Here is a 9,978-nt window from a genome sequence, read left to right as displayed (position 1 = left end):
AGAAGAGAGTAGAAAAAGAAGAAATGAGGAGAAAGGGAATGGCTTTGTATTCGGCCAAGGGGAGAGAGATGGTGTTTAAGGTGTGTGAAAATGAAGGAGTGAAGGAGGGTTTATATAGGAGATGGGGAGAGGGTTGTTCGGCCATTTGAGGGTGGGTTTGGGTGGGAAAGTGGTTTGAATTTGAATGGAGGGGTAGGTGGGGTTTTATGAAGGATGAATGTGAGTGGTGAAGAAAAAGAAGGGATTTGATAGGTGAGGGGTTTTTTGGGGAAGAGGTATGGAGGTGATTGGTGAAGAAGAGAGAGAGTGGTAGGGTAGGTGGGGATCCTGTGGGGTCCACAGATCCTGAGGTGTCAAGGAAAAGTCATCCCTGCACCAAATGGCATGCAAAATCACGTTTTGTGCCATTTCTGGCGTTAAACGCCGGGCTGATGCCCATTCCTGGCGTTTAACGCCAAGTTGTTGCCCTTTTTTGGCGTTTAACGCCAGTCTGGTGCCCCTTTCTGGCGTTAAACGCCCAGAATGGTGCCAGACTGGGCGTTAAACGCCCAACTGCTAGCCTCACTGGCGTTTAAACGCCAGTGGGTTCTTCCTCCAGGGTGTGCTATTTTTCTTCCTGTTTTTCATTCTGTTTTTGCTTTTTTTCATTAATTTTGTGACTTCTCATGATCATCAACCTACAAAAAAGATAAATAACAAAAGAAAATAGTTAATTATAAAACATTGGGTTGCCTCCCAACAAGCGCTTCTTTAATGTCATTAGCTTGACAGAGGGCTCTCATGGAGCCTCACATTTTCTCAGAGCAATGTTGGAACCTCCCAACACCAAACTTAGAGTTTGAATGTGGGGGTTCAACACCAAACTTAGAGTTTGGTTGTGGCCTCCCAACACCAAACTTAGAGTTTGACTGTGGGGGCTCTAATTGACTCTGATTTGAGAGAAGCTCTTCATGCTTCTTCTCCATGGTGATAGAGGGATATCCTTGGGCCTTAAACACAAAGGATTCTTCATTCACTTGAATGATTAACTCTCCTCTATCAACATCAATCACAGCCTTTGCTGTGGCTAGGAAGGGTCTACCAAGGATGATAGATTCATCCATGCACTTCCCAGTCTCTAGGACTATAAAATCAGTAGGGATGTAGTGGTCTTCAATCTTAACCAAAACATTCTCTACAAGTCCATAAGCTTGTTTTCTTGAGTTGTCTGCCATCTCTAGTGAGATTTTTGCAGCTTGTACCTCAAAGATCCCTAGCTTCTCCATTACAGAGAGGGGCATGAGGTTTACACTTGACCCTAAGTCACACAAGGCCTTCTTGAAGGTCATGGTGCCTATGGTACAAGGTATTGAAAACTTCCCAGGATCTTGTCTCTTTTGAGGTAATTTCTGCCTAGACAAGTCATTCAGTTCTTTGGTGAGCAAAGGGGGTTCATCCTCCCAAGTCTCATTTCCAAACAACTTGTTATTTAGCTTTATGATTGCTCCAAGGTATTTAGCAACTTGCTCTTCAGTGACATATTCTTCCTCTTCAGAGGAAGAATACTCATCAGAGCTCATGAATGGCAGAAGTAAGTCCAATGGAATCTCTATGGTCTCATTTTGAGCCTCAGATTCCCATGGTTCCTCATTGGGGAACTCAATGGAGGTCAGTGCACGCCCAGTGAGGTCTTCCTCAGTGGCGTTCACTGCCTCTTCTTCCTCCCAGAATTCGGCCATGTTTATGGCTTTGCACTCTCCTTTTGGATTTTCTTTAGTATTGCTTGGGAGAGCACTAGGAGGGAGTTCAGTGATTTTCTTGCTCAGCTGACCCACTTGTCCTTCCAAGTTTCTAATGGAGGACCTTGTTTCAGTCATGAAACTTTGAGTGGTTTTGATTAGATCAGAGACCATGGTTGCTAAGTCAGAGGTATTCTGCTTAGAACTCTCTGTCTGTTGCTGAGAAGATGATGGAAAAGACTTGCCATTGCTAAACCTGTTTCTTCCACCATTATTGTTGAAACCTTGTTGAGGTCTCTCTTGATTCTTCCATGAGAAATTTGGGTGATTTCTCCATGAAGAATTATAGGTGTTTCCATAGGGTTCTCCTAGGTAATTCACCTCTTCCATTGAAGGGTTCTCAGGATCATAGGCTTCTCCTTCAGATGAAGCATCCTTAGTACTGCTTGGTGCATTTTGCATTCCAGACAGACTCTGAGAAATCAAATTGACTTGTTGAGTCAATATCTTGTTCTGAGCCAGAATGGCATTCAGAGCATCAATCTCAAGAACTCCTTTCTTCTGACTAGTCCCATTGTTCACAGGATTCCTTTCAGAAGTGTACATGAATTGGTTATTTGCAACCATTTCAATGAGCTCTTGAGCTTCTGTAGGCGTCTTCTTCAAGTGAAGAGATCCTCCAGCAGAGCTATCCAAAGACATCTTGGATAGTTCAGAGAGACCATCATAGAAAATACCTATGATGCTCCATTCAGAAAGCATGTCAGAAGGACATTTTCTGATCAATTGTTTGTATCTTTCCCAAGCTTCATAGAGGGATTCTCCATCCTTTTGTCTGAAGGTTTGGACTTCCACTCTAAGCTTACTCAATTTTTGAGGTGGAAAGAACTTTGCCAAGAAGGCATTGACTAGCTTTTCCCAAGAGTCCAGGCTTTCTTTAGGTTGAGAGTCCAACCATATTCTAGCTCTGTCTCTTACAGCAAAAGGGAATAGCATCAGTCTGTAGACCTCAGGGTCAACCCCATTAGTCTTGACTGTGTCACAGATTTGCAAGAACTCAGCTAAAAACTGATGAGGATCTTCCATTGGAAGTCCATGGAACTTGCAATTCTGTTGCATTAGAGAAACTAGTTGAGGCTTAAGCTCAAAGTTGTTTGCTCCAATGGCAGGGATAGAGATGCTTCTCCCATAGAAGTCGGGAGTAGGTGCAGTAAAGTCACCCAGCACCTTCCTTGCATTGTTTGCATTGTTGTTGTTTTCGGCTGCCATGTGTTCTTCTTCTTTGAAGAATTCAGTCAGGTCCTCTAAAGAGAGTTGTGCTTTGGCTTCTCTTAGCTTTCTCTTCAAGGTCCTTTCAGGTTCAGGATCAGGCTCAACAAGAATGCTTTTGTCTTTGCTCCTGCTCATAAGAAAGAGAAGGGAACAAGAAAACGTGGAATTCTCTATGTCACAGTATAGAGATTCCTTGAAGTGTCAGAGGAAAAGAAGAGTAGAAGACAGAAGTGGAAAATTCGAACTTATCAAAGAAGATGGAGTTCAAATTTTACGTTAAGGAATAATATTAGTCCATAAATAGAAGGATGTGAGGAGAAGGGAAGTAATTTTCGAAAATTAAGTGAAAGATTTTGAAAATATTTTTGAAAAGTATTACTTAATTTTCGAAAATGAAAGTGGGAGAGAAGTAAAGTGATTTTTGAAAAATATTTTGAAATTAGAAATCAAATAGATTGATTGAAAACTATTTTGAAAAAGATGAAGTTGAGAAGATCTGATTGATTTTTTTTTTTAAAAAAATGTGATTGAGAAGATATGATTTGAAAACAATTTTAAAAAGATTTGATTTTAAAAACTAGTAACTTGGCTATCAAGAAAAGATATGATTCAAACATTTAAACCTTTCTCAACAGAAAAGGCAACATACTTGAAATGTTCAATCAAATCATTAATTGATAGTAAGTATCTTTGAAAAAGGAAAGAAATTGATTTTGAAAACATTTGATTGAAAAGATATGATTTGAAAAAGATTTGATTTTGAAAAACTTTGAAAACTTGAAAAAAAATTTGATTTGAAAACAAAATCTTCCCCCTTTAGCCATCCTGGCGTTAAACGCCCAGAATGGTGCACATTCTGGCGTTTAACGCCCAAAACTATACCCTTTTGGGCGTTAAACGCCCAACCAGGTACCCTGGCTGGCGTTTAAACGCCAGTCTGTCCTTCTTCACTGGGCGTTTTGAACGCCCAGCTTTTTCTGTGCAATTCCTCTGCTGTATGTTCTGAATCTTCAATCCTCTGTATTATTGACTTGAAAAGACACAAATTAAAAATATTTTTGGATTTTTAATAATAAAGAATAATCAAAATGCAATTAAAACCAAATAACAATGCATGCAAGACACCAAACTTAGCAGTTTGTATACTACTGACACTAATGAAAATGCATATGAGACACACAAAACACTTCAAGTCAATAGAATTCAAAGATCAGAGCAAGTAAATCATCAAGAACATTTTGAAGATCACTAAGACACATGAATGAATGCATGCTATTGACACCAAACTTAAGATGAGACACTAGACTCAAACAAGAAATATTTTTGGTTTTTATGATTTTTTATTTTTATTTTTTTTGTGTTTTTCGAAAATTAAGTGGAAAAAGGTATCAAAATTTCTTAATGAGAATTCCAGGAATCAGTGCAATGCTTAGTCTAAGACTCCGGTCCAGGAATTAGACATGGCTTCACAGCCAGCCAAGCTTTCAAAGAAAGCTTCGGTCCAAAACACTAGACATGGCCAAAGGCCAGCCAAGCCTTAGCAGATCACTGCTCCAAAAGCAAGATTGATAAAAAATCAACAAGCTCTTGTGATGATAAGTTGAAACCTCGGTCCAATGAGATTAGACATGGCTTCTCAGCCAGCCAGACTTCAACAAATCATCATGAAACTCTAGAATTCATCTTCAAGAATTTCGAAAAAAAAATACCTAATCTAAGCAACAAGATGAACCGTCAGTTGTCCAACTGAACAATCCCCGGCAACGGCGCCAAAAACTTGGTGCTTGTTGCCGGATCCGAAATTTGGCACTGATGTTACCGGACAAAAAGCTTGCTCAAACTGAACAATCCCCGCAACGGCGCCAAAACTTGGTGCGCGAAATTGTGAACAATACTTTTCACAACTCTCATAATCCCCGGTCATGAACTCCAAAAACTGGTAGCTCAATCCCATGGCATTACACAACTTCGCACAACTAACCAGCAAGTGCACTGGGTCGTCCAAGTAATACCTTACGTTGAGTAAGGGTCGATCCCACGGAGATTGTTAGTATTGAAGCAAGCTATGGTCATCTTGCAAATCTTAGTCAGGCAGACTCAAATGTATATGGTGATGAACGAAAATAACATAAAGATAAGGATAGATATACTTAGTAATTCATTGGTAGGAACTTCAGATAAGCATGAAGATGCCTTCCCTTCCGTCTCTCTGCTTTCCTACTGTCTTCATCCAATCCTTCCTATTCCTTTCCATGGCAGCTTGTGTAGGGTTTCACCGTTGTCAATGGCTACCTCCCATCCTCTCAGTGAAAGCGATTGCATATGCCCTGTCACGGCACGCGGAATTCAGCTGTCGGTTCTCGGTCAGGCCGGAATAATATCCATCGATACTTTTGCGTCTGTCACTAACGCCCCGCCTGCTAGGAGTTTGAAGCGTCACAGTCATTCAGTCATTGAATCCTACTCAGAATCCACAGACAAGGTTAGACCTTCCGGATTCTCTTGAATGCTGCCATCAGTTCTCGCCTATACCACGAAGACTCTGATCTCACGGAATGGTTGGCTCGTTTGTCAGGCGAGCACTCGGTTGTCAGGCGATCAACCATGCATCGTGCAATCAGAATCCAAGAGACATTCACTAGAGCCTTGGTGCTTGTAGAACAAGAATGGTTGTCAGTCACCTTGTTCATAAGTGAGAATGATGATGAGTGTCACGGATCATCACATTCATCAAGTTGAAGAACAAGTGATATCTTAGAACAAGAACAAGCGGAATTGAATGGAAGAACAATAGTAATTGCATTAATACCGAGGTACAGCAGAGCTCCACACCTTAATCTATGGTGTGTAGAAACTCCACCGTTGAAAATACATAAGCATAAGGTCTAGGCATGGCCGAATGGCCAGCCTCCCAATGATCTAAGAACTAGATGTCCAAAGATGATCAAAGGATCAAAAACAATCCAAAGATGATAATACAATAGCAAAAGGTCCTACTTATAGAAAACTAGTAGCCTAAGGTTTACAGAGATGAGTAAATGACATAAAAATCCACTTCCGGGCCCACTTGGTGTGTGCTTGGGCTGAGCAATGAAGCAATTTCGTGTAGAGACTCTTCTTGGAGTTAAACGCCAGCTTTTATGCCAGTTTGGGCGTTTAACTCCCATTTGGGTGCCAGTTCCAGCGTTTAACGCTGGGATTTCTTGAGGTGACTTTGAACGCCGGTTTGGGCCATCAAATCTTAGGCAAAGTATGGACTATCATATATTGCTGGAAAGCCCAGAATGTCTACCTTCCAACGCCGTTGAGAGCGCGCCAATTGGGCTTCTGTAGCTCCAGAAAATCCACTTCGAGTGCAGGGAGGTCAGAATCCAACAGCATCTGCAGTCCTTTTCAGTCTCTGAATCAGATTTTTGCTCAGGTCCCTCAATTTTAGCCAGAAAATACCTGAAATCACAGAAAAACACACAAACTCATAGTAAAGTCTAGAAAAGTGAATTTTAACTAAAAACTAATAAAAATATACTAAAAACTAACTAGATCATACCAAAAACATACTAAAAATAATGCCAAAAAGTGTATAAATTATCCGCTCATCACATATCTTTTTGATTTCTAATTTCAAAATCTTTTTCAAAAATTACTTGATCCCTTTCTCACTCTTGATTTTCGAAAATCAATTAAAGTTTTTCAAAATTTTTAAAAAAAAAATCTTTTTAACTTAATTTTCGAAAAAGCTCCTCCTCTCTTCTCACATCCTTCTATTTATGGAGTACCACTCCTCCTCAATGCACAATTCGAACTCTATCTGATTAAGTTCGAATTCTTCTACCTCTTCCTTCTATTTTTCTTCTTCTCTGACACCTCAAGGAATCTCTATACTGTGACATAGAGGATTCCACATTTTCTTGTTCTCTTCTCTTTCATATGAGCAGGAACAAAGACAAAAGCATTCTTGTTGAAGCTGATCCTGAACCTGAAAGGACCTTGAAGCGAAAGCTAAGAGAAGCTAAAGCACAACTCTCTGTAGAGGACTTAACAGAAATCTTCAAAGAAGAAGAACACATGGCAGCCGAAAACAACAACAATGCAAACAATGCAAGGAAGGTGCTGGGTGACTTTATTGCACCTACTCCCGACTTCTATGGGAGAAGCATCTCTATCCCCTGCCATTGGAGCAAACAAACTTTGAGCTTAAGCCTCAATTAGTTTCTCTAATGCAACAGAATTGCAAGTTCCATGGACTTCCATTGGAAGATCATCATCAGTTCTTAGCTGAATTCTTGCAAATCTGTGACACTGTCAAGATTAATGGGGTTGACCCTAAGGTCTACAGACTTATGCTATTCCCTTTTGCTGTAAGAGACAGAGCCAGGACATGGTTGGACTCACAACCTAAAGAAAGCCTGGACTCATGGAAAAAGCTAGTCAATGCCTTCTTGGCAAAGTTCTTTCCACCTCAAAAATTGAGTAAGCTTAGAGTGGAAGTCCAAACCTTCAGACAGAAGGATGGAGAATCCCTCTATGAAGCTTGGGAAAGATACAAACAATTGATCAGAAAATGTCCTTCTGACATGCTTTCTGAATGGAGCATCATAGGTATTTTCTATGATGGTCTCTCAGAACTATCCAAGATGTCTTTGGATAGCTCTGCTGGAGGATCTCTTCATCTGAAGAAGACGCCTACAGAAGCTCAAGAGCTAATTGAAATGGTTGCAAATACCAATTCATGTACACTTCTGAAAGGATCTGTGAACAATGGGACAAGTCAGAAGAAAGGAGTTCTTGAGATTGATACTCTGAATGCCATTCTGGCTCGAACAAGATATTGACTCAACAAATCAATTTGATTTCTCAAAGTCTGTCTGGAATGCAAAATGCACCAAGCAGTACTAAGGATGCTTCATCTGAAGAAGAAGCCTATGATCCTGAACCCTTCAATGGAAGAGGTGAATTACCTAGAAGAACCCTATGGAACACCTATAATTCTTCATGGAAATCACCCAAATCTCTCATAGAAGGATCAACAGAGACCTCAACAAGGTTTCAACAACAATAATGGTGGAAGAAACAGGTTTAGCAATGGCAAGCCTTTTCCATCATCTTCTCAGCAACAGACAGAGATTCTAAGCAGAACCACTCTGACTTAGCAACCATGGTCCTGATCTAATCAAAACCACTCAAAGTTTCATGACTGAAACAAGGTCCTCCATTAGGAATTTGGAGACACAAGTGGGACAGCTGAGCAAGAAAATTACTGAACTCCCTCCTAGTACTCTTCCAAGCAATACAGAAGAAAATCCAAAAGGAGAGTGCAAGGCCATCAACATGGCCGAATTTGGAGAGGAAGGAGAGGAAGTGAACGCCACTGAGGAAGACCTCAATGGGCGTGCACTAGCCTCCAATGAGTTCCCTAATGAGGAACCATGGGAATCTGAGGCTCAAAATGAGACCATAGAGATTTCATTGGACTTACTTCTGCCTTTCATGAGCTCTGATGAGTATTCCTCCTCTGAAGAGGATGAGTATGTCACTGAAGAGCAAGTTGCTAAATACCTTGGAGCAATCATGAAGCTAAATGACAAGTTATTTGGAAATGAGACTTGGAAGGATGAACCCCCTTTGCTCACCAAAGAACTAGATAACTTGTCTAGGCAGAAATTACCTCAAAAGAGACAAGATCCTGGGAAGTTCTCAATACCTTGTGCCATAGGCACCATGACCTTCAAGAAGGCCTTGTGTGACCTAGGGTCAAGTGTAAACCTCATGCCTCTCTCTGTAATGAAGAAGCTAGGGATCTTTGAGGTACAAGCTGCAAGAATCTCACTAGAGATGGCAGACAATTCAAGAAAACAAGCTTATGGACTTGTAGAGGATGTTCTTGTGAAAATTGAAGACCATTACATCCCTGCTGATTTCATAGTCCTAGAGACTGGGAAGTGCATGGATGAATCTATCATCCTTGGCAGACCCTTCCTAGCCACAGCAAAGGCTGTGATTGATGTTGATGGAGGTGAACTGATCATTCAAGTGAATGAAGAATCCTTTGTGTTTAAGGCTCAAGGATATCCCTCTGTCACCATGGAGAGGAAGCATGAAGAGCTTCTCTCAAATCAGAGCCAAACAGAGCCCCCACAGCCAAACTCTAAGTTTGGTGTTGGGAGGCCACAACCAAACTCTAAGTTTGGTATTGAACCCCCACATTCAAACTCTAAGTTTGGTGTCGGGAGGTTCCAACATTGCTCTGAGCATTTGTAAGGATCCATGAGAGCCCTCTGTCAAGCTACTGACATTAAAGAAGCGCTTGTTGGGAGGCAACCCAATGTTATATTTTATATATTTTCCTTTGTTATTTTATTTTATTTTGTAGGTTGATGATCATGAGAAGTCACAAAATCAATTGAAAAAGCAAAAACAGAATGAAAAACAGGAAGAAAAACAGCACACCCTGGAGGAAGAACCTACTGGCGTTTAAACGCCAGTAAGGCTAGCAGGTGGGCGTTTAACGCCCAGTCTGGCACTGATGAGCGGATAATTTATACGCTTTTTGGCATTGTTTTTAGGTAATTTTTAGTAAGTTCAAGCTACTTTTAGGGATGTTTTCATTAGTTTTTATGTTAAATTCACATTTCTGGACTTTACTATGAGTTTGTGTGTTTTTCTTTGATTTCAGGTAAATTCTGGCTGAAATTGAGGGACTTGAGCAAAACTCTGAAAAAGGCTGACAAAAGGACTGCTGATGCTGTTGGAATCTGACCTCCCTGCACTCAAAATGGATTTTCTGGAGCTACAGAACTCCAAATGGCGCGCTCTCAACGGCGTTGGAAAGTAGACATTCAGAGCTTTCCAGCAATATATAATAGTCCATACTTTATTCGAAGAATTACGACGTAACTTGGCGTTGAACGCCAAGTACATGCTGCTGTCTGGAGTTAAACGCTAGAAAAACGTCATGATCCGGAGTTGAACGCCCAAAACACGTCATAAC

General features: G+C 40.8%; 2 non-coding genes across 2 annotated transcripts; one reads left to right on the top strand and one right to left on the bottom strand.

Moving 5' to 3' along the window:
• The first annotated feature begins 2,474 nt into the window (after positions 1-2,474).
• On the top strand, positions 2,475-2,582 carry LOC130947013 (small nucleolar RNA R71). The gene has a single exon (XR_009072427.1). It is a non-coding gene; the product is annotated as a small nucleolar RNA R71 (small nucleolar RNA).
• Positions 2,583-7,462: 4,880 nt separating this feature from the next.
• On the bottom strand, positions 7,463-7,570 carry LOC130947199 (small nucleolar RNA R71). The gene has a single exon (XR_009072599.1). It is a non-coding gene; the product is annotated as a small nucleolar RNA R71 (small nucleolar RNA).
• Positions 7,571-9,978: the final 2,408 nt, after the last annotated feature.

Source organism: Arachis stenosperma, chromosome 8 (genome assembly GCF_014773155.1).
Source record: "Arachis stenosperma cultivar V10309 chromosome 8, arast.V10309.gnm1.PFL2, whole genome shotgun sequence".
In the NCBI taxonomy this organism is placed as follows: Eukaryota; Viridiplantae; Streptophyta; class Magnoliopsida; order Fabales; family Fabaceae; genus Arachis; species Arachis stenosperma.
The sequence above is the reverse complement of the archived record's forward strand: the minus strand, read 5'-3'. Positions and strand labels throughout refer to the sequence as shown.